At 40.5% G+C, this 24,471-nt stretch overlaps 1 protein-coding gene across 8 annotated transcripts in view; it reads left to right on the top strand.

The window, feature by feature from the left end:
* The first annotated feature begins 12,246 nt into the window (after positions 1-12,246).
* LOC116735781 (RNA binding protein fox-1 homolog 3-like) overlaps positions 12,247-24,471 on the top strand; it is a 551,222-nt gene continuing 538,997 nt past the window's right edge. For 3 of the 8 annotated variants that reach the window (XM_032587867.1, XM_032587869.1, XM_032587870.1), the window contains exon 1: positions 12,253-12,744. The gene's annotated coding sequence lies outside the window, so the exon portion shown is untranslated. Of the gene's footprint in view, positions 12,745-24,471 lie in introns of all 8 variants that reach the window. The other 5 variants (XM_032587876.1, XM_032587878.1, XM_032587877.1 and 2 more) reach the window with 4 other exon arrangements.

The raw sequence follows: 24,471 nt of genomic DNA, 5'->3' as shown, positions 1-24,471 counted from the left end.
AAAGGTCCTCAGGTGACTAACCTGGGTTTTATGCCTTAATGACTCCTTGTTATTCTCAACCCTATTTCCCAATTGCCTGGAGCAATTCCCCCCCTGTGTCCATTAGATTGAGGGAGCACCGATCAATACGTGATGCAATTTCCCTGGAGAATGAACAAAGCTCCTCTAGGGTGGCTGCCTGCTGTCTTTCTCTCACAAGCACTTTCTCCTGCTCCTTATTCTGCAACACCTAGCCGAGGTTAACTCAGCCAGGTGTTGCGAAGACAAAAAGATTCAGCCGCTGGCATTTATCTAAGTGAGGTAAAAATGACCAGCAACAGGAAGCGCGTTCACATCGTCAGCTGCAACAGCAGCCTGTCGCCCGGTTCCTCCGTACGCCGATGAGGAATGAGTCATCACGGGTCCAACACCCACCGACTGCGAGGCTGGCGCTCCGTTTGCCATCAGCATCATCTGCCTCGCAGGAGACGTTGCCCAGCTATTATCTTTGAACAATGAGGCACGCTTTGCAAGTATTCGATTTCACTAAAGGTCAACATCTTTTTGTCACAGGAGTAAAGTGTTGTTTTCGTAATGAATATGCCCCAGATTATTCAGACACAACATAACCTGTGCAGTAAGCAAAGCACGCTAGAATGCGCTGGCATTTATTTCCTAATGGAGTCAAAAAAAAGCTACTTTCTGTTTTTTTTTCAGTGCAGCATCGTCTCTCAGGGGTAGAGACAGTTTATCTGTAGTTAGGCCTGTCACTAAAAACAATAAACCAATTATGATGAATTAAAATGAGCTCAATAATTTCCAGTTGGACAACAATCGTTAAAGAGACGCTCCCTGTTAATATCGCTGAAAAGCAGCCATTTTGAAAGATGCTGCAAACATTTGACACCCAGTAGGAATTAGTTTGTTCTACAACAGTCCTGTTTGCCACTTTTGCCAGTTTTTCCTGTCTAAGCTGAATGATTGATATTTTTAAATGCAGTTTTACTTCACAGACTTCATAATTCATTTTAATAACTGCTGGGGGGTTTTATTTTATTTTTATTTTTTATTTTGGAGATTTGACTTTAAAATGGTCTCAAAATGACAATATTATTGTTTATTGCAACAATTTTTGGGACGATTTATCATCCAACAAAATTCATTGTGACAGGTCTATCTGTAGGGATTAAGCTAAATTTGAATAATATTTGTGGTAAAGAATCTGTGTGAAATAATTGTAGTTTCTAACTATTCAATTTATGGTAGTTTACTATAGAATGTTTAACACTGGAACTGAAAAACTCTTTAGTCTCTGAAATAACAAACATAACAATAATTGAAACGAATTATTAAGCTTCTGGAACCAAAATTACATTTTAAAAAATATTCATCATTCAGCTTTGGCACAGAAAACAGGCAACAGTGTAAACTAACTTTGTACTGGGTATCAAATATTTGCAGCATTTTTTAAAATGACGGCTTTTCAGCGATATTAATAGGGAGGATCTCCTTATTGTTTACATGTGAATTCATTTATCATATTATTAATTGACCTATTGTTACTGTGAATGGCGCAGATTCAATTCAGAGCGAATGGACAGGTTTGAATCCAGGCTGCCCCACCCGGACCCCACATGTGGTTCTGACTGAAACATCATCGGAACAAGTTGGATTAAATTTAATTTCCAGTTAAAGCAGTGAACAGGAGCAAAGATGTGTTTTAAATGAATTACTAAAGAAATAGCAAGTGTCCCAGATTTGCAAATTCTGATTACATTTTAAAATGTGTCTATTGTCCATTTCAGCTGTTAATGTGAAAATTATTAGATCATTTAATAAACAACTAAACCATTTTTGTTTTCTCAATCTTCACTGTTAATCTGAGCTCTGAGATAAAGCAAGAGAACAAAAACGTTTGCATATCCCTGGACTGTTTCTGGCCTGTGTTTCCATGCCAACATTACTTTTATTCTGATTTTGAATACTGCAGTCAGAAAACTTCCTTTTGACCATGATAACATTTTTATAATAAATTGGAAAATGGAAAGTCACAGCTGACATAGATAATCTGCAAGTCTTGGACCTCTAACTTTTCAAATCTCCAAATTTGTCATTCTTTCAATAAAACAAGCCTGCAAAAAAAAATATAAAAAAATATTTCAAGGCCTGAGAAGCCATAAGATATGCAGGTTTCAGTGCTCAGACAAGTATGAAGAACTTGCAGCGCCAAGAAGCCATGTAGCCTTTATACCGGAGCATGTATACTGTCAAGTGAAAGCATGCAAAATAGGCCCCAGGTCCCTGTGGCACCCCCGCGATACTGATACCAGTCAGTGACATGGAGCACTCCTCTGGTCCTGCGAATCTTACAAGTGACAGAAATACACCTTGGTGTGGAACAGTGGTCATTGTTTCCGTGCAGAATACCCCCACCCACCCACAGAGCTCAGCTGCACTGAAACCATTAACTCCAATAATTAGAAAATGCCTGAAGTAGATGATGCTGAACGCTGACCCCTCCCCCACTGGTGTTTTACACAAGCATCCTCTGCAGACATTCGAGAAGCCTTCATGTGCTTCCATATCTGAACTCTTTTCTTGTGGTAAATGTTCAGAGGAAGACCATTTTTCAAACGGACATGGAGAAAAATATTTTGTTTACGCAGCGTTGAGCTATTCAACCCTCTCAGCTAATTTAGCTGATCTTCGACTAAAATTTGGATCTGAATTCACAGCCCAAACATGGAGCGGTTTATGTTTGTTTATCGGTTTTAATGAGACGAAGTCTGTTGCAAGATGCTGTCACTTGTTAATCATCATGCTAATTGCTTCATCACACAGTATTTGAAATCTGGACATTTCCAATCAAGTTGGTCCTGGAAGTGTACATACTCATCATGGGAATTAATTTCATTTTTGTTTGGGGCTTTTTACTAATTTATATTAACCATTCTCTTTCCAGGGTGGAATAATTATAGAAGCTGGAATTGAATGAACAAGTCTGAATTTGTTTCAAACTTCATTGTCTTGTTGGTTGGTTTCTCTGCATCAGCCAGGCTTTAAGCATAACGAAGCACATACATTGGATTTCATTTCAAAATTTGAGAAACAATCTACTGATGGTTTTGTTGAGGCCAAACATAAACCTCCAGCGAAGTATAGCACAGTGTCTGCAGCTTCCACTGCCATTTGGCACTGTTAGACCTCCATACCTTCCTGGTCACTCTCAGCATAAATCTTTGTCTTAGTATGCTCTGTAAACTTCATATTGATCTTCTCAACTATTTGCATTTTTTTTACGTATTTATAATCTTTTACAAAAACTGCTTTAGTGGTTGAATATGAAATCTCCAGAATACCAGTTTTTTAAATCTGTTAATGATCGATTACTAAAATAATCGTTAATTGCAGCCCTATTTTATTTAAACAGACAAAACTTTGACCAGAGGAAAACATATAAAGTAAAAAAGTTAAAGTGAGAAATGGAGACAACTGCATAAATAACTGCAGGTGTGTTTCCATTGATCATATAATTGCGTAAATTGGAATTACGAAAATAGATTTGGTGAATAGAAACACGTCAATTTTGAGAGAACTCATGTTTTTTTAAGTTTAGGATGAGGTGGTATTTTGCAAACCTGTAATTGAAACCATTTCTTCACATCACGAGTCATGAGCTCAACTGCAAGAAAAGACGAAGACGACGACAGGAAGTAGATGGACCATGATAGCGCAGCATGTGTTTTAATGATTTATCAGCTTAAAAAAACGTACTCACCTGTGATGTTAATTGTGTTTTTTATTTAATGGAAACACCGCAATTGTGAAGTTGTGTTTTTTCGACATTAGCGGAATATTGACGAAGTTTTACGCGCTTTTGTAATAGAAACGCAGCTACTGATTTGACATTCATGGCACAAACACATCAAAAGTAAGATATTGGTTGCCTATTTTCTGTGTGAAGCAGCATGATTTCATGCAGAAAAACCCTCTAGTGCTGAACTGAAGGCTGTTTAATGTTGCCACAGGGAGACTCAGTCAGCTGAAAAATTCTTATCGGTTCAAAGTGCTGATAATGTTGATGGGACGTGTGTTTACACTGCAAACTAAAGCTTTTAGTGAAACAACAATTAGTTAAATATTTCATTCATCCAGTTTGTTTTGTTGCTCCTGTTGTACTGAGATAGTTCAAAGCTCATCTCCAGGTTAATTGTTGTGTAAGAAAAATATTTTAGTTCAGAGTTTTCTGTTTACAAGGCAGTGGATCTCTGTCTCACCTGACGAGGGTCACTGTTTTACTCCAGGCTGGTTTAGCAGCGAGTCGCCTTCAGCCATTGAGAGATGTGCTTGGTGCACTGGGTGATCAGAAAGTCTGAAATTGGCCCAGTGAGAGCACTGCTGTCAGGAAAAAACAGCACAAGCAGAAGAGAAGAAATGGAAAATGCCATCCCCTGCTGGGTGAATGAATGCACAAGTTTCCCTGTGAACCTTTGGCCATGCGCCTTGAAGCACAGCATCAGCAAAAAGCTTTCTTAAAGAAACGGCTTTCTTCATTTCAAAATACACAGAATGTGGATGAAGCTTGAAAAAAAGCACAAACAAACCAAAAGATTCAGTTTTACAGCAGAAAATGTACTATTTTATTTTGTTAAAATATACTCATCAGCCATTTTATTAGGTACTATTATTATTATTTGTTCTTTAATCACAACCAAGTCACACAGAAGGCTGACTCAGAAAAACACGTCACATTACTGGACAATAACAGATTAGAAAAATGTTGACTCATCTGATGAGTCTCAAGTTCAGCTGCAACTTTCACATGTTCTGGTCAGAACAGAAAAATCAACTTCTTTATGCACCAATTTCAAAGTCATTAAAATCAGATTGGCACATTTTGGATATTTTTCAATAAATACAAACTGTCAAAAAATTTATTCATGTTTTGAATAAGACACACATTTGTTTAAAAGGACAATATTATGTATTTTCCACAGTCAAGTAACTATGTTACCTTCAGGGTACATATCAAACATGACTTAATTAAAAGAAATTTGACTTCACAGTTTGACACGTTGAAGTTGGGTCTCTGTCTCTTTAAGAAGCTCCTACTCTTTCTGACACTCCACCTTCAGCACATCAAACGTCAATGCTCCTTTATTTTATTGTTTATAACCTTTCTTAAGAGGTGTTTGCTAATTGCTGCTGCTGCTAGTCTGGAGGAGCTGAGTGAGGCAGAAGCTTCGCTAGAGGCTGCAGCTCACAGGAGAAACTTTGTGGAAATGGGCACTGCTTGGTGAGAGCAAGCGTAGCCACTCCCAAATGGCTACCACCATATATACAAGGGTTCCTCAAACATGGATGAAAGAATCAAAGCAAAACTCCAGGTAAGTTTTTAATGAGGGAATAGCAGTACAACATGATATAAAGCTCAAAAAGTAACATTTTCTTAATAACCTGCCTTAAAACAACATTTTATCTGTTTGGTACGCATTCAGCACCAACCAAGACGCCTGTATCGATCGGAATGTCTCCAATTCCCTTGGAGTAGACAGCATGAGAGCACGGACCCATCATGCTTATATCAACCGGTCAAACCGCTACTGGTAATGTTATGGTGTGGGATATTTTCTTGGCATACTTTAGGCTCCTTGCCAATTATTTAAACACCCACAGTCTACCTGAGTGCTGTTGTTGACCAGATCAACAACCGTCTTCTTTTTCTTGAAGACGGCAATGAGTTCGTTGATCTCCGTTGACCTCCACAGTCACCAGAGCACCTTCGGGATTGGGCGGAACCGGAGATCATTGATAATAAGCTTAAAAATAGAAGGCAACTGTGTGAGGATATCATGTCAATACAGACCAAAGCCTCCCATGAGTGTTTCTGGCAGCTATTTGATTGACTTTGTTGTCACAAAGAATTAAGGCTGTTCTAAAATCAAGTAGGTGGTTCAACCAGATGCTAGCGGTATGTAGAACTCTGTCACCCGCCCACATTGATTGGAAAGGCTGTTGGTGCTTCTCTCCTTGTTTCAAGTTAAAACAGTGTTACTTTTCACCGGCCCTGCATTTGTCCCTGTGACTGTTTGACGACCGTGGCGTGGCTACTGAATGGCACCATTTAAGAGATGAAAGAGCAGTCGTGCAAATGTTGTAAAACAGCCCAAAAGAAAAAGCGAGGTGAAAGAGCGGGGCAGAAGCAACAAAAGAAAGAAGTCATGAAGACATGTGGGCAGCGTTAAATAATTTACTCCCCGTTAAGATCCTCTTTAATTAGCTCTTGTTCTTTGTGTCGGTGCAGGTCTGAACTGTTCGTGGCAGGAAGGCATCATATGCTCTCCTGCTGCGTGATCACAGCAGGGTGCAAGTAGAGGACATAGGGACACGTCCTGTTGGCTTACTGCTAACAACACCAGCAGGCCACTTCTGCAGACCTCCCTGACTTCTAAAGGCCCGCTAACTCGCTGCTATCACACTTTCCATGGCTTGACCCTGTTTACTGCCCTGTAAACATGTTTTACAATATATTTGTATGTGAGTACGGCTGGCTGTTTGCTCAGACCAAGAACTGTCTCCCTGCCCCCTGTATGAGGATTAGGGGCACCATCTTTAGAACTTTCTGGAAATGATAGCAGGGGAGCGCTGCCTCAGTATTTTGTTGCCTAAGGCTAGTTAAGAGGAACTGCAAGCTGCCAAAGGATCCAATTTCAGGCCATTTCGCTCCCTAAAAAAATTGTCTGAAGTGGAAAATCACACCTGATGGCCCACTAGCATGGCTTTTAAGCCACTAGATGGTAGTATGGGAGTCTTTGTACAATCAATTTTCTGAAGTAAAAAAAAGGTACTTTTGATAAAATAAAAGGAGAAGTTGGACGAAAGTTCAGATGGCCATCACTTCTCTTTGGTACGATCCCTCTTTTTTTACGTCATGGATCATTTCCTTTGCCGTATGCTCAATGAAAGAACGGACTCTACCAGTGGAGGACGCTGAATTCACGACGTCCAGCCAGTGTCGAGGTACACACTTTGATTTGTGACATGCAGGGAGACGGGAGGGGAGAAAGAGAAGAGGAAGAGAAGCATGTGGAACAGAAACGGAGTGTCCCGCTGTGGTAATTTGCCTTGGGTCTTATAGAGCTTACTTGCGCTGCTGGCAGAGTCATACGCAGGCTGATATGGGAAAAGGAGAAGATGTGGGAACAGCGTGAAGAGCCAGCAGAGTGTTTTGGCTTTTACTTATAGCTTCAGAGGAAATAAAGAGTGAGATGTAGGGAAGGCTAGGAGTGGAGTAGGGTTTAACTGCACGTAATACTCAAACAAAAGGTAAGGCGTGTGCGCTAGCTCCAGAGCACACATTACTGCGTGAACGTGGAAAAGCTGAGGTCAGTTTTTATGGGTGTGCAGCAGTTTTGTGCACACATAAGCGCCTGTGACACCTTTGGCAGTGCCAAGAGCCCACACATCAGCCGGCGTTGACAGCATGCCTGGCACATGCCTGAGGGGCTGGGAAACTTCCCTTCTATAATTGCATCCCATGTCAACCTGTGACAAGTCAGGCTCAAGCAGCAAGGGAGCTCACTAATCACCGGCCAGACCTCCTCCATATCTTCTACCCCTCTCCCAAAACGCATCCCTCGATTCTTACCCATCCACACTTTCACACAAAAGGAACACACTCCCAATCAAGTGATCTGTTGTTTGCATCTGTTGGGGTAGCACCCCTGAGCAAGCCATTACATCCTCCTCTCAGCACCTGATGCCATCAGCATGACTCTGCAGTCAAAGCAGCTCTGTCTCATTAGTCCTGTTCTTAAGGAGTGTCTGTTAATGAAGCAATTTCCCAAGTATACCATCTGTTAGTCTCACCGGCGCTCTGTCGCTGACACATTTTACTCATTTAATGTTAATTACAGCAAATTTGTTAAAGTTAGTGGGGGGATGAAATAATTTTCCCTCCACTCTTACAGGCTCAGTAGCTGGGGATTCATGAGCTCCTTCACACCTCCCAGGAAGAACCAGTGAGACAGACAGATCCACGGTTCTCCATCTGTGGTATTTAGGCTGCTTTTAATGGTACTCACAAGATACTTTGGTTCCAAGTCACTGGTAACAATAAATGTATAAATTTTATATTTCACCTTTAATTATACAAATAAATCTCCCTGAGACAGATGGCAAAACTTTCAAAAGAACCAGTTTAACAGTACTGTTAAATCAGACAATGTGTTAGACAAATTACCTGAAAATATGAAATAATATCCAGGAGGCAACAGTTGTTTCTGTTGTCATTAATAGGGTGTTGCTTTGTTTAACACACACAGTGCCGTATAACAGTATCTCCTAACCTACAGATTTAATGTTTGGCTTTTTTTAATCACACTTGCATGTTTCAGATCATCAAACTGATGTTAATACAAAGATAATCAGAGTGGATGTTAAAATTAGAGGTGGGCATCGCTACCCGTGAAGTTAGTTCTGCTAACGCTAAATCACTACAACAATCTAGATTTTAGCTGAAGCTAATGCTAAAGCATTAACTTTAAATTCAATTATCACTGATTTTGAAAGACTTCAACATAACCCTTAATTTTGACATTATAATTTACATATGGTATAGGTATTATGTTTAGATTTATCATGTTCTCTACTGTCCATGTTTTATTTTGTTTTTTGTATTTGGATAAAAGAGAGAGATATAATGGGGAGAGGAAATGGAACTGCTTCCTAAACACTTCAAAATAAGAGCATGCACATAAACGGCTAACTATGTAACAGCTGATAACCTAAACTTCAACACAGGTGTCAACCTTTATTAAACTGAAAGTTTACAAACAGCTAAGTATGTTAGTGCTTCATCATTTATCTCGAAAAAATATTTTCAGGCCAAAAGATTAGTGTACTAAATGTTTCCAGAGTTAGCGAAAGCGCTAAAAGGAAAAAATTAGCTCAGCTTTTAACGGATTAGAGGAAGTGTGAACACCACTGATTCAATCAGTTTACAGATTATTTTTGGTAGATTGTGGTAAGAAAGTTGTCCATACTAACCTGGCTCTATTGTAGCAATAATCACCTGTTATTGCTACATCTGTTTGTGGGAACTGGAGGAAATTTGACCCATTTGTCTTAATACATCCACTCAAGTTTTTTTTCAATATAAATGATTTGTATAAGAACTTGGACTAGTTCCTCAAGCTTCTTAACAGGAATATAAATTTTAAAGATGGCTTGTTAGTTATTTTATAGTTTGGTCTGATGGAAGAAACTTGCATTAATATCAGACTGTGTAGAACTTTCTGGTCCAGCATCCGGTTCTCTCTGGGTACTCCGGCTTTCTCCCAACATTAAAATACAAGCATGTTGAGGTAATTGGTTGTTCCAGCCCTTTGGACTGGCCTTGTTTGTGCATGGTTGTGTGTCCTTTGTGTCTCTGTGTTAATGTGTGATAGACTGGCGATCTGTTCAGGTTGCACCAACCACTCACCTGTCTGGATTACGCAGAATGCAAAATGATTGGATGCTACTACAAAAACAGACATTTATTTGAAGGCTTTCTATACACCTTTACCAGGTATCAGTAAGTCACCACAGGCAGTTTCAACAATGTGATTTTGGACCAAGAGGAGATTGGTTGAATTGCAGGTAAAGGTGTGTTGGTGAAAGTCTGCATAGTCAAAAGTCCTCTTGATCTTTGGCGTAAGATATCAGCGTGTATGTGTGTGTGAGACCACATCTTTGATCTGTGGTGAATGATGTGTGTGAGTAAGTGAGAAAGCGAGCGACACAGTGCGGCTGCCTCCTACCTCCTACAGATTGAGGTGAGAGCAGCCAGGTGGGGCTCGGTCGTGTCTGTGCGCCACAGTAACTGGATGTGATGGCTGGCCTCTGGGGATCTCTGCCTTAGAAGTGCTAAACGAGCGAAGCAGAGCAATCACACTGTTCCTGGATGTGTGTGTGTTGGTGTGTGCATGTCGCGAGCCCACACCCTCCTTTATATGATAGTGAGTTGGCTTTCCTGTCGACTCCGAGTGGGTGTGCGTGTCTCCAGTAAAGGACGCTGCATTTATCTGGGGTCTAAATATAATCACTATGATAAGATAAGATGCAAAAGCTGAAAATGTTTTTAAATGTTGCCAGGTAACAAGCCTTTTACATAACAAATCCCCAGCATGGCCGCAGGTCATTGCCGTGATTCTAAATGTTGCAGACAGTCCACATGTGGTAGCTTGACTCCAGTTAGAAAGGTGGTAACAAGACACTGGTTCCAGTCTAAACATTGCAAACACAAGCTTCTTCAACCACCTCCACCCACCTTGCTTCAATGTGATTGTTAGCCTGAAGCCCCAGAAAGGGCAAACTACCCCCGTACCCTTCATTAACCACATGGAATTGACATAATTCAATTAACGAGCAAAAAAATTCCCTCCCCAAGAGAGGAGAAAGTGTTTGTGTACATTTCTGCCTTTTGCACACCAGCTGTGACTCTCCGCGTCCTCATGCACGCACTTGGATTACACGTGCAACCTGCTAAATGAGCTCTCATGCCTACGAGAGCAAAACAAACGAGTGTGTGTCACAGGTTGCGTTCTTGCCGCGGGCAAACCGAGGCCCCGGAGGTGACACTACTGAGGCCTCGGTTTGCACCGGAGCGCCGCGTGCCCCCCACACCCTCCTGCCCGCCGCATCGCGTGCCGCCCAAGCCGAGGTGAATGCCAAGAAGTCTCCGAGCCACTCCATCAAGCAGCGGCCCCCTCCCTCCCCACGGGAACAGCAGCCAATGAATTACAGATTAGATCATTGTTACAGGATCATAACAGTGATCTAATTGCCAATTTCTCTTTTTAATTGAATTTGGTGGAGTGAAGAGGACGGAGATGGGATTCATGGGACACTGTGTGGAGCCGATTGGAGCTGGTCTGCAGTTGACCAGGCGCAACACTTAATGAGGGGAAAAAATCCCGCCGCTTGACATTCGGCTGCAAACTGGGCGTCAACTGCAGAAATGTCAGGCTTAATATCCTTGACAGTGGCTCTTGTTTGGACTGCATCTTGTTTTTGAGGTATTTTGGGTGTGGAATCAGTCAGATTGTATCCACATTATCATGAATCCCAGTTATATTCTGGATTCATTCTGAATGTTCTGACCTCTTCAGATGTCCTGAGTGTTTTTTCCTTTCTCCAACCAATTTTTTGTGCACTGTGAAACTTTAACCTGCTGCTCTCTGACCCGGGCAGAGCTAATTGGAGTTTGTCTCGGTCTCCATGCCCTCGCCCAGTCTTCCTCACCTCTCGCTTCTTGAAATCACGTTTCCAGGCTGCGCTTGTGCCAGCTATCTTTTTCAAGGGATACCAAAAGCTTTAAAAAAAGTCACAGTGTCAAAATAGCCAAAAATATGTTCCGAAGCTACTTTTTTATTAGCTGTGTTGAGCTGAGCAAAAAAAGAAGCAACATTTTTCTCAATTTAATCATAAAACCCAACACATTGCATGTTGTGTTGCTGTCTGGGGTTTAATGTGATGTGGAATAACATCAAAGGAGGCAAATACTACTAAATCTTACCAAGTATTTTTGTCTAATTTCTAGTTCACATATCTTAATATACTTGAAATAAGACAAAACTAGCATGCAAATAACTTTTCAGCAAGAAACAGCAGCTGGATTTAAGTATTAGTACTAGTGACTGATTATTTCACCTTTAACGAGACATTTTCCCATGTTATAAATGAAATAATCTGCTGGTTGAACTAGTACTTTTTAAAAATCAATATTAGATCATTATTGACTTATATCAAGCTCCTATTTCCTGCAGAAAGGTTATTTGTAAGTAGGTTTTGTCTAATTTCAAGTGTACTAATAGACCGAAAATACATGGCAAGATTTTGTGTTTTTGCAGTATTGAGTGGCACTGAAGCTATGAAAATCCAAATAAAAAATTTACATGTTAGATTACTTTAGCATGAATAAAGTGATATTTTTCAGTGAGTCTGATAACAGCCCATGACGTCTGTCCAGTCTGACCATAATGAGCTGAGAGTGTTGTCTGATTATAGCTGGGTTAAATTAGATGAGATAAGTTAGCCCACATCTCCTCATCAGCCGTACGTGAGAGCTGACAAGCCCAATACATCTACGGCCGCTATGGTAATTGAGATGGGGAGGTGAGGTGTGTGTGTGTGTGTGGGGGTGGGTGTGTGTGTGTGTGTGCGGGAGCCTCCCTCTGTCTCCTGATCCTCAGTACCTGTCATTGATGAGGAGCCAAGGAGAAGCTTCAGCTTGGAGCTGTCATCGGCCCTCTGAACACATCTGCCTCTCTCTATCAACCCTCCCTTCCTCTGTCTGTCGGCGTGTGTGTGTGTGTGTGTGTGTGTATGGGTGTGTGTGCGTGTTCACCCCGAGTGTGTTGTGTTTCTGCAGAACTCGGCGTTGGAGGTGTTTGAATCAGAGCAGACGGACTGGGATGCAGGCACCGCCGAGACCGACGCTCCCTCTCCCGGACTGACAGGCCAATCGCAAGCCACCGTTCGCCCTGCCTCTGAATCCCTCTCTCTCTCTCTCTCTCCCTCATCCTGTCTCTCTTTCTCTCTCTCTCTTCAGTTTCATTCCTTAGCGCTCTGCTCGTGTATCCCCTCCTCCTCTTCTTCCTCCTCCTCCTCCTCCTCACACCTTTTGGTCAGAAGAGGAAGAGGAAGCCCAGCCCAGGGAGAGACGCTGAGAGGATGAAACTCTGACACGCCGGCAGACCACAGGGAAACAAGAGCACAACTGTGAGTACAGCGGTCCTTTCACCTCTCACTCAGGCTTAACGCTGTCACACACACTTTGTGTCACACACACACGTGTCTGGCGCTTTCACTTCAAACACTCCACTGACTTAACTCCACGCACTCGCCATCCATCCTCTGCTCAAGTGTCTTTGTCTTTTCCAGGCGGGCAAAAATAGAAATCAAAAGAACTGCATTTTTCTCTCTCTCTCTTAATGTGTACAAGCTTGTTTATTTCTGTGTACCTGCAGCTGACACCACAGTCAGAACCACACACAAGCATAAACAGTCCAGAAGAAGTCTGGTTTCTACTTTTTGGACACTTGTGTTTTAATCTGTCTTTGTTTCTCATATTAAAACAGAAGGTCTGGATGTGTGGAGCTGCTTTTGTCTGTGCACCTCTCGTGTTTTTATTGGCAATAAAGGAATGTGGGATCGCCACATGAGAGAAAGCGAGGCTGTTTTTATCTCCCATCCTAAACGTATAAGCTGCTGTAACCAATAGAAAGGGGCGTACTTTCTTCTCAATGGCACCGTCCCCGCTGCTTATTATTTAGCTCTCAGCCGGGGGTGATGGGGGATTGGTGGCATGGGGAAGGGGGGCTGAAATGCTCCGTTTGCGTCACACTATTTTCTGATTATTCTCCTAGTTCATCTCTGGCTGAGGCGATTTTCCTATTTCCTTCTCCCATTTTGAGAGAGCATAATAGGCGCTCAAACACACGCGGGGAAGTGCAGACAGTGGATCTGTGCAGAGGACACAGATTGCATTCCCTCCGGAGAACGCTTTGCTGTATTAAAGGCACTGGAGGGGCTGCTCGGCACTTGTCATCAGCTTGGCCGGTAATGCCGGCGCAGGGAGCGACGCAGACGGCGTGTTTACGGCCGCTCTCTGATTTAAAGAGCTCCCATTGGCCCTAAAGCCTCAGCTGCACGGCTCTGGCCCCATGCATTCCCGGTTATTACATCTGTAAAGCCCTGGATATTGTGCAGCACTTCACTCGCCGAGACAATCTGATGAGCAAATGTAGAAAATGAAAACACATATATGTTAAACACCTGGCAGTATATTAGATTTGCTGCTGAGCTCCAAACTCCTGGAGTGAGAGATGAAGCATTTGCATTTTTATGATGTGGCTCAACATGGATTGCTTTCCCCCTTCTCACATCTATGTTTAAAACTCAATCACAAGTACGCCAAGGTTTGCTGTTTGCAATTACATGTCTTGTCGTTTCTAATTCTAATGATTTTCTGGCATGTTCCGCCGCCATAGGTGATATTTTTCATGTTTTCCGAGTTGCTGAATCTAAATGAGGGATTGATTTGGAGCGTTAGAAACACGCGGCGGCTCTCGGGACCCTACGAGCCTCCGGTTGCAGATGTGTCAGCAAAACTGAATAAAAAGGCCGAGATTGACATCCTGGTCTGCCCGGCCTTGGCAGGTTTTCTGAACCCTGGTGGTTTAAAACAAGCGCTCACTCCATTAAACCAAGGTAAACAAGACAATTACGTGTCCTTTCCTACTCTGGTTGCTCCCGATTCTCTTCAACACTCCAAAAACCCCAAATCTTACCAAGTATTTTTGGTCTGCTTTCTAGTCAAATGTCTTGAAATAAGACAAAACTAACTTTAAAGTAATTTTTCTGCAAGATGTAGCTTGTTTTAAGTCCATAATTACTTCAGTACTATTTCTACTGGCAGATTAATCCCATATATGTTTGCCTAAAAGTGTATGTTATATGCAATTGTTGATAGAAATTTTTTACTTTTATAAATTCCTGTCTCATCAAGCTGTGCTACCTTTTATTTAAAGAAGTGATTGTTTGATTTTCTTTGCATTATTGTAGTTCTTGTTTTGTGCTTGACATTGCTACAGGTTTGAACATCGCAAGTTACTTAGTTACTCTGAGTAAATGTAACTTGATTCGAGTACTCTCCTGCTACTTTTATTAGTACAACTTCTAAACCTACACTGCAAAAACACGGAATCTTACCAAGTCAAGTTTGCAATGCAAATATACACTTGAAACTTGTTCTTTTTTATGAATATTAAAGAATTTCTGACCAAAAATAAGCTTCTATATCTCATTGAAAAGTTACTTAAAAGTTTGTTTTGTCTTATTTTTAGATATTTTCACTTGAAACTAGACCAAAGAGTTTGTGTTTTTGCAGTGAACAGGTGATCAGCTCAGTCTTTAACATTGCAACAGAAACTTTGGAGAAAATTGGAGCGGAGGAAGATTACAAAAGCCACATCACAAAAAGTAATTTAAACTCCCTCAATTAATGCAACTCTCATTTCCGAGTTGCCTGTGGCCTTCATGTGAATTGTATGTAATTTAAATCAGAGAGTCCGTCTGCGTCTGACGGAGTCGCTGACCAATTTAAATGGGGCTTTTCCTCGTTGTGTCATTGTGCTGAAATGTATTGAGGAAAAAGTTAATAGCCTTTTATGCAAGGAAACATATTTAATTACACATATCGTTCAGTGGTACCCCAGAGGTGCTGTTAACTTTACTCTGAGCTGTGCAGTTATTAGACGACTTGTAAAAGCGAGATAAGCTACTGTCACACCATATTTACTTCCATCAGCGTGTGTGTTTATGCACTTATTGATTAGATAGTTGGTTACCAGTCTTGACCATCAATACACATCCCTACAAAGTGGGGACCAGATAGTCTTCCCGCTCTCCCTGAAGGCTCAATTACACAGCATGCACAAGGAAGCGGGGTGGGGGCTCCTGACAAGGTCGAATTATATATGTCAGCTTTAAATCATTTATTCAGCCATGTCTGAATGTATAAAGAAAGACACTTTCAGGGAGTCAATAAATGTTGCATGCCGCTGCTTTTTAAACATTTTAATCAGATTTTGTTTCTGATTAAATTATATCCTTTGGAAGCTGGGCTTCAGCAGCTCCTGGGTGTTTTCCTCATTTTCTTCTTTTTTTGCCCTGAAAATCTCCAACTAACTTATTGATACTGGAATCCACTAACTGCACATCTTGAATAATGAGAAATTGAATTTCACTAATTTGCTGAAATCTGGCCACAGATGCAAACCGCCCGCATGGCTTCCACTTCTGACACTTATGGTGCCGCTGCTGTTGCGAAGTATGGAGGTCGATGCTGCTTTTCATGCTTTGTGAGGTCGTTTCCTTTCTTATTGTCAGACACGGCATTCAACAGCCTATTTAAAAAGTCATGAATAGCAACAATTCACTGATGAAGGACATGTGGTGCAAATATTTAAAACTCTTTTTCTTTTCCTGTCAAAGAGAAGCCAGAAAAAAAGTTGATTTGATGACAGATGAGAGGGATAGCCTTACTTTACAAAAGTATGCAAGAAAAAGTAATTGCAGGGTAGAAGACTAATAGATAAAATACTGGAGAGTTGCAGTCTGACTCAAGATTCATGTATTTTTTTGGTAGATTTGGTTTTTGTTATCCATCTACAAACACAAACAGAGCAGCTACAGACATCATTTGTGCAAAATAAAAGCTGGAGATGAAATATATTTCACATGCCCTATGGACCCTTTACATGTTATTGTTTACATCTGGAAATTTTGTGCTAGCCAACGTTCTATGGCAAAAAGGCGATTCTTGTACATTCCCTCCATAGCCGCGCTGCTGCGGTAGAATAATCCCGTTAACCAAATGAAACCTGGAGATGCAGGCATTATTAATTTAGTGCAGTGCCTCAAACCAAAGGGAAAACCATTGAAGAACAACTCAAATCGACTATTTTCTGTGTCTCTGTGTCGGCTGTGCTACACGCAGACTCGTTGCCATAGCAACTGACAACAATGCCACTGCATCCTTTTAGGATTTAACACCGAAAAACGCTCAGACAGTCCCACAAAGAACAGACAGTCAGTCCATTACAGTTTTATGATTTCATGCTTGATGTTGATTTTGTGATTATTGACAAGTGATCGCTGTGGTAGATTAGCTACCGGTGCTATTAGATCATTTAAACACCTGCTCTACTGATGATCTGTCAGAGTTGGTGTTTTTGTCACCTTTTTATTTTTTAACTCAACCGAAACACTTCATACCACCTCACATCTAAATGTTAAAATCAAGTAAAAATGACTGAACTACTTCCCTCTCCTTCAGTATTTTTTTCTTAATAACACTTTTTCTTGACCTTTTTTTCTAGTTGTCGTAGTGTTGACAGTTAGCAGCAAAGCTCTGCGTCCGTTTTTCTTTTGTATATCAGGCATATGTTTAATATTTATGTTGATAACTTAGCAGCTAAAACCAATGCTAGTCATTGTCAGCTAGCAGCTTTTTTGCCCTCTAGCATGGAGATGTGGGCGGGATCTTTGAAATGTGACGTCACACTGCAAGGAGTCCATATAAATACTTTGACTAGTTTTTTCTGCAGTGTGGATCCAGGTGGGTTTTGATGCTCGTACATTCCATCACTAGCAGCCGTTATTGCATGAATTTGGTGTGGACTGCTGTTGTAAGTGAACATCTGGATGGGGTTCTCTTTTTGTTTTTCTCTCTGACTGCACCAAACTGCAACATAAGGGTGGGTGATATGAACATACAGTATACTATTATCAAACTATTACTCTGGAAGATTATTTAACTCTTAACAGAAAAATATCTTGTTACAAGTGAAATAATCTGACAGTGGAACTAGTTCTTTTTTTATCAATAATTGGGAATTATTGACATAAAACAAGCGTGAACATATGGATGAAAAGTTACTTGTAAGTCAGTTGTCGTACTTTAAGTGTACTATGATATTTGCACTAGACACTAGACAAAAATACTCAGTAATATTTTGTGTTTTTGCACTGTGGGTTTCATTATGCAGACTGACTTCATTCTTTAGAGCGATCCTGTGCATGAAACCGTGTCGGACTCTTTGCAGATTGGCACAGCTTTAGTCAAAAATAGACCAGGTGCATATTTTTAGCGCATTGTGTTGCACTATAAATATATTTGTGTTTGTCAGCAGTGCGGTAATCACTGAGGTTTGAGGTAGTGAGGGCTGCCTAAGCTCACAATGAGCAGCAGAAACACAGGCTGCTTCTCTTCGCCAGATGATTTTAGTAACGTGAAGCTTTGCTCTTGTCAGCCCGGCGGACGGCGCGGCTTCCTCTTGATTTCCAGCTTTGACATGTCCCACCCTGCAAGTTGACAGGATTGCTTCTTAGGCCTTGTTATATATGGAACGCCATCCATGTTGTTGAGCCTTTAATTGGCACTCTGCAGTGTTAAGGTGGAAATGTGGAGCCTTCCTGTTGACCGCTTGTCACTCCTGGTGTTTTCTACCATGAAGAAAAACATTAAGATTCAACCAGATCTGGCTTCTCTTTTCTTTACATGCATCTTTAAGTTCTCCTTAGTTCTAAATATTTAATGAAAAACTTTGAAGAAAAGCTCAGAGTGATGCATTAGAGAAACTCTACTTTCTGCTTTTAGGTTTATTCTATTATTACAATAGAATAAACCTAAATAAACCGAAATCTATTATTAGTTTTTGCTTCTTTCATCTAAGATAATAATGTGATGAATTGTGATTTTAATTAGAACTTTAGCAAGTATTTAATTTAAATTAATTTCTGTTTTTAAAATGTTCCACTGTAAAACGTTTTCTAAGGATTCAATACAAAAAATGTCCAGCTTGTCGATTTGCTTTTAACCCTGGAAGACTCAGACATAGAAAAACATGAGAGAAAGATTCAACCATTTAGATCACAGCGATCAAACTCGAGGCTATCAGGCCAAATCCGGCCCACCATGACTATTTATGTGGCCCTCTGGGGTCCCTAGGGCCACATAAGTCTAACTTTAAGATTGTGGGCTCAAATATTATTTTATGAGTCAAATCCATTTTCATTTGTATAGGACCAAATGACATAAATGTGAGAAGATGTTAAAAATTGTTACATTTTAAGAAGTACTAACTGAGAAACTATAATATATTAACAGTTTGACATTTGACGACATTCATGACCTTAATGTGTCTCGAAATGAAAATGAGTTTGGCACACCTGTTTTAGATGCAGGATGAAAATATTATGTTTTTAAATTGTTCTGTGACGTTTTATGAAAATGTTTTAATATGAGATATAATGTAAAACATGTTCTAGTTTGCATTTTCTACAAAAACTACATGTTGTAGACATTGAAGAGGATATTTTACTTACTTTTTTAGTCCTCTGAGAGAGTTAATGAAACACATCTTTACAGACATCAAGTTGTTGCTTTGTGACCCTGTAGGGGGCGCTGACATATATATTTCCTACCCAATAGCATTCAAAGGCTGAACAACTGTGTTCAAACTGTGAGTTTGGGTAAAAAACCAGAAGGAAAGTCAAGATTTGTAAATTGTTTTAGTTTAAAATTGAGCTGTTGTAATGTTATTGAAAAGCCAGTTTTTAAACTGGAGGTTATTTCTCTCTCTGAGCAAGCACAGGGTGACAGTGGAGAGGAAAAACTCCCTTTTTAAAAGACCACAAACCACAATAGTGGTAACTTAGGGGTCAGCTGCCTTTGCAATTCAAGAGACACTTTTGCCTCAGCTGCCACAAAATAAAATTAGTCTAGAATAAACTTTTTATATATATATACAGTATATAAATAAATCATAAATGAAATGGGATCCTTTTATTTTGAAAGGAAGGAAACTATCCTAGTTTGCTGGACAGAAAACAGTTTCTCTCCAATCACTGCTGATGGTGTTATATATTTAACAAATCTTAAATCCTATTGACACAACAAGATTGTACTTTTGTTTAATGAATAATTTGCTAAATTATAACATTGTGTAGTATGCTGCGTTTATTTCTTAACTTTATTTGTGATTTAAATAATTGTTTAACCTGGAGCATTTTTTGTTCTGGTACATAAAACCCTTGAATATAAAGAGGATGTTCTGTCTTTATTTCTTTTGCATAACTATATATTTTTATATTTCTTAATGCAAAACATATTGAATAAAACAAAAGAACAAAAAGGAAGGAATGTATTTATAACTTTTTGAAACAAAATGCTTTTGTTTTTCTGATGCACAGAAGTGTTTGTTTCTCCTCCACAGAGTGAGTTTGTGAGCCGTAATCCCTCAGACAGAAAAATGAAACCAGGGCAAATAAATCCAAACTGTTTTCACGTTTTGTTATCATCAAAGGGCAAGAAGGGAAATATGTTTTTGTAAATTACCTTGTTAAAGTCCTACAGCCAAATTCTCCCGCGAACCGTGTTTATTCAGTTCGTTTTATTAGAAACTTTATGGCAGCCTCGCATCGGCTTTAGCCACTTGGTCTCCATTTAATCAGCCGGTACCCCCAGCATTAACCTTCACTTCCTCTCTGTCGTTCTCTGCAGGGTCACACAAAGTATCATCAAATATTTATAAAATATTAATAACTGCCTTTAGGAAGGGAATAGAGAACATAAATAAATCTGCTCCGCAAAGCATTCGATTAAGAAGTCCATTCCATGTAATAAATGGGTGAAGGGGAGCAATAAGGGCAGCCGTGGAGCAAAAAGGGCGAGACAATTGAGTCAGAGAAGAAGAAGCCGTGGAATAAAAGATTTTTTTTTTTTAGTCGTGGAGAGGAATGTTCCTCCTGCAAAGTCTCCAGTTGTACATTACATGTGCTGTTTGTGAGCTAATGCGAGCCGGAGAGAAATTGTTGTTGTGGACGGCTTGAGCATCCACGTTCCCCAGGGGTGTAGAGGAGGAGGGGGGCGCCTACATCGACAGACTCCAAATAGACTAATGCAGACACCCACACACATACACACCCACACGTGTACAGCGAGCTGTTTAGCATGGAGGCTGATTGAGGCAGGGCCCAACATTAATTATCTGTTTTTCAGCTGAGGTCTGGTGACAGTGATTAGAGCGAGGGGTTTTTTGGAGAGTGGTGCACAGGCGGTCTAATGAGGAAAACTGGCCTCTCTATAGAGCTCTCCAGGCACACTTGATCTGCTTTGTGGTTCAGCAAGTGTGTATGCGTGTGTGTGGGGGTGCACGAGTGTGTGGGTGTGACTGTAGGCTTGCTGCTGGGAGAGAGACACTCTGAATCTGAGGTTTAGAAGCTGATGTAATACTTGGAGTTGAGACGTTCCCGAAGCAGGAAGCAAAAATCTCTGTCAGATTACTCGTGTTAAATTGTCGTCTTTTGCTTCCTAGCGTTTTCTTTCATGGTCGAGGCGTTTTGGGCTTCTGGGAGACAGTGGGAGTCACATGACTGCTGGTTCTGGTTCTGCTGGAGGTTTCTTTATGTTAAAGGGGAGTTTTCTTCTCCACTGTCACTACATGCATGCTTACGATGAGATCCTGCTGCAAAGTTAAAGGAGGGGTATGATTCAAAATTGTCTTTTTAGAGCTTTACATCATGTTATAATGTTATTCTTTCATCATAAATATTACCTGGGTTGTTGCTTTCGTTCTTTCATGCATGTTTAAGGAATCCTTGGTTCACCTGTGACAACTGCCATCGGAGGTTCGCCAGCTATTTACACAAAGTTAATTTAAGTACACCTAATCTTGACATACTTTAAATTTCACAAAATGGAAATTTTGCATACTTTTGTTCTTTCATTTGGGATTCAACTGCATCTAAAACAGCCCAAACTCTTTAAAAAACAAAAAAATACCCAAATGTTGGCAATAAGTTAATATTTTTTGGTGTCTGGAAAAATGAGCCATTTCAAAAACACTCAGAATATAACATCACAAATCAGCAGGCATTGTCTGTTACCTAGCAGCCTAAGATGAGCTCCAGCGCTGTATGCGCTGTACAATGGCTGCTGGAAAAGATGAGCATTTTGCTGTTGACTTACCATCTAGAAACCACTTGCTGCATTCTTCTTGGTTGTGCAGGAGGCTCCACTTCTGCTTTTCAAAGATGTATGGTTGTATAATTGCAGCGATCTGAATGTTGAATGACCTAAATAACAGATTAAAAACAATAAATATCTTTGTTAATTTTGATTAGTAGACTTTATGGGATTATTCGTGGTTTATGTTCATCATATTTTATTTAACTGTTGGTATTTTCATGAACAATTTTAGTGAACTGCTAGAATTTTTCCATTTATTGTATAAGTATTGATTCTTAAAACCTTAAAAACGGAACAAGTCTCATTATTAGATGCATTTATTAACTTCCTGGAAAGGTGAAATTCATATTTTGGTTGAATTTCTTTGTTTTTGTTTCTTTTATAGTAAGTATAAATTGTGATTTCTGTTTAAAGCATCTGATATTACAACAGGGTGCAAAGGTCTGCAGGCCATGAGGTCCGTTTCATTTCCATGCCAAACAATTTCACATGTCTGTGTCCAAACTTTGGCAGCACTGATCCAAAACCACTCACCTCAGCAGCAAAACAAAACGATGCAACCGCAGAGACTTAAAACTCTAAAACTCAAAAAGTTCAGGGTATTGTCCCCTAAATCTGCTGAGGATGCGGCGAGGTTCTACATGTGAAACAGAGTTTTCTCCGAACATGACGGCGTTTAAACTGAAACCAGCCGCTCAGGCATTTCCAGCAGCAGGAGCAGCAGATTGCATGGCTTGAAATAGTAGTTTTCTTTCAGTAAAAGCACTGGTCCAGTACATCAGCTCTCCAGTATCGTCGACTAAATCACATTTGTGTAAATGCCAATGTTGGTGTGCACCTGACTGATAGATTTCTGCCAGCGCCAGGTTGGCTTTAGGCAAAGGCCTACATGTCATTTTCCACACCATTTTGTCCCAAAGTCGATTACTTTGCCTCTGCAGCTATGGCCGCCTCAGAATTGAACCACACATTTAGCTCGCAAGCTGCCAATAAAAGTCAGAGAGCCCGGCTTCCATCAGCGTAATGATATTTCGGCCTCTGTATTAGTTCAGGACTGTTCTCCCCAGCACTTTCTGCTCAATTAAAGATGGTCCATATTTAAATACAGAGAGAATCAGAGGGTTGGCCCGACCCGTGTGCATTCACATGTGCTGTCAGACGTTGAAATGATGAAGTTTGAAATGGACTTTTTTTTTTTAAAGGAGCTGCACGCTCCACACCTTTCGAGTTTGAACAAGGGGAGCTGTTCATTTCCTCGCTGTGAAATTTTTCTTTAACGTCGCTGATGTAGATTAACTTTTTTTGCTAAGGTACGGTAAGTAAGTGAAATGTGAAATAATTCATCAAGAGGCAGCCATGTAAGAAATGTGATTTTTTTCTTTCTCTCTCTTTTTTTCCCCCGCTGGCAGAAAAGCTTGCAGACCATTACCACAAACAGAGGGAGTAGATTATAGGTGGGGCTCTGACTGCCTCCCACTCCGTCTATGCCACAATATATGAACAGCACATTTCCAACCAAAACCGCCTGCCAGGCCAGAGGAAGTAAATTTCAGCTCGTGTCAGCCCCCATGCATTCATGCTATGGAACTTCTGTTGTCTTCCTTCCCCAGACGACTTCGGCTTTATGTAGCCTGAGCTGTCATTTCCCATAAATCCCTTGGAGGAGGCGTCCGTCAGAGCTGCCAGCTCCCCTGTGTGGACCACCTGTAACGGGGGAGCGAAGTGACAGTTGTGCTGGGACTGTCCTGTCAAAGTGACACACACTGAGCAGGCTGGCTGCTCTAAGGTCAGGGTTCTCAACCTGAGGTGCATGTACCACTGGTGGTACTCAGGCATCCTCTGGTACAGACCTGGACATTTTGCAGGCACCAATTAACAGTTGGTAGTTAACTCTGACTACTCTAGAGGAGTTAAAGGGGCAGTATCATGTATTTTCCAGACATATCATGACATTTTATAGCTGCGTTTACTTTGTCAATATTCTGCTAATATTGGAAGAATGAATGCGGTGTTTTCATTAAATAAGAAACATAATTAAAATCACACGTGAATAAGCTTGCTCACACGATAAGCCATTAAAAACATGGTGTGCCATCGTCCTCCAACTACTTCCTGTCTTCTTCTTTGTGGTTTGCGCCAGTAGCAACATCTGGTTGTTGATCATGTGACTCGTATGATGTGAAAAAGAGCCAAACCTGTCGATAAATGTTTCCATTCAGAAGATTTACTTTTGAAATGTGAAATTTCTTTCCAACATCTGTGTTACAGTGTTAGCCGATAGTATTAGCTTATATTGTGACAGTGTTAGCTTGTAGCATTAGCTCAAGTAGCATTTTTTAATGCCTGCTATTGCAGCGCTGCTGCCGGTGAAAATGCTACAGTCCGGGCAAACATCAATGGGTCAGTTTGTATTTAGACATTAGTATCTTTAGTGTTATATATTTTTTAGCATTGATTATATTAAAATATCAGTTATTATATCTAAGCAGCTAAGATTTTTGCCTTTGAAATGAGAACTCAGCTGAGAAAAGCTCTTTTGTGTTTGGTTCATGTTACCCAATTTGAAAAGTTTAAGGCGTTCATAAGTAACTCCACTTTAGTAGTTATTGAAGTAAAAAAAAAAGCAACACAGAATCACTTTATTAGTTTTTATTTAATTAGAATATCTTCAGAAGCTTCCAGCTGCTCAAATTTAGGTAAACAGCCTTTACATGATGGATCCTGGGTGTATAAATATTAGTTTAAGCTTCGTTCTTCAGCGCCTCAGTCCCATTATTTTCTATTTACGTTCTTGTCCATCAGCCTCGACACTTTAACGAATGACCACGTAAAAATAAATTGACAGAGCAGACAAGGTCATAGTATCTGTCAAGCGTCATTTCCCAAACACTAATTATTTCGTTATTATATTT

This window comes from Xiphophorus hellerii, chromosome 16 (assembly GCF_003331165.1).
Source record: "Xiphophorus hellerii strain 12219 chromosome 16, Xiphophorus_hellerii-4.1, whole genome shotgun sequence".
NCBI lineage: Eukaryota > Metazoa > Chordata > Actinopteri > Cyprinodontiformes > Poeciliidae > Xiphophorus > Xiphophorus hellerii.
This window is presented reverse-complemented; position numbering and strand designations above follow the sequence as displayed.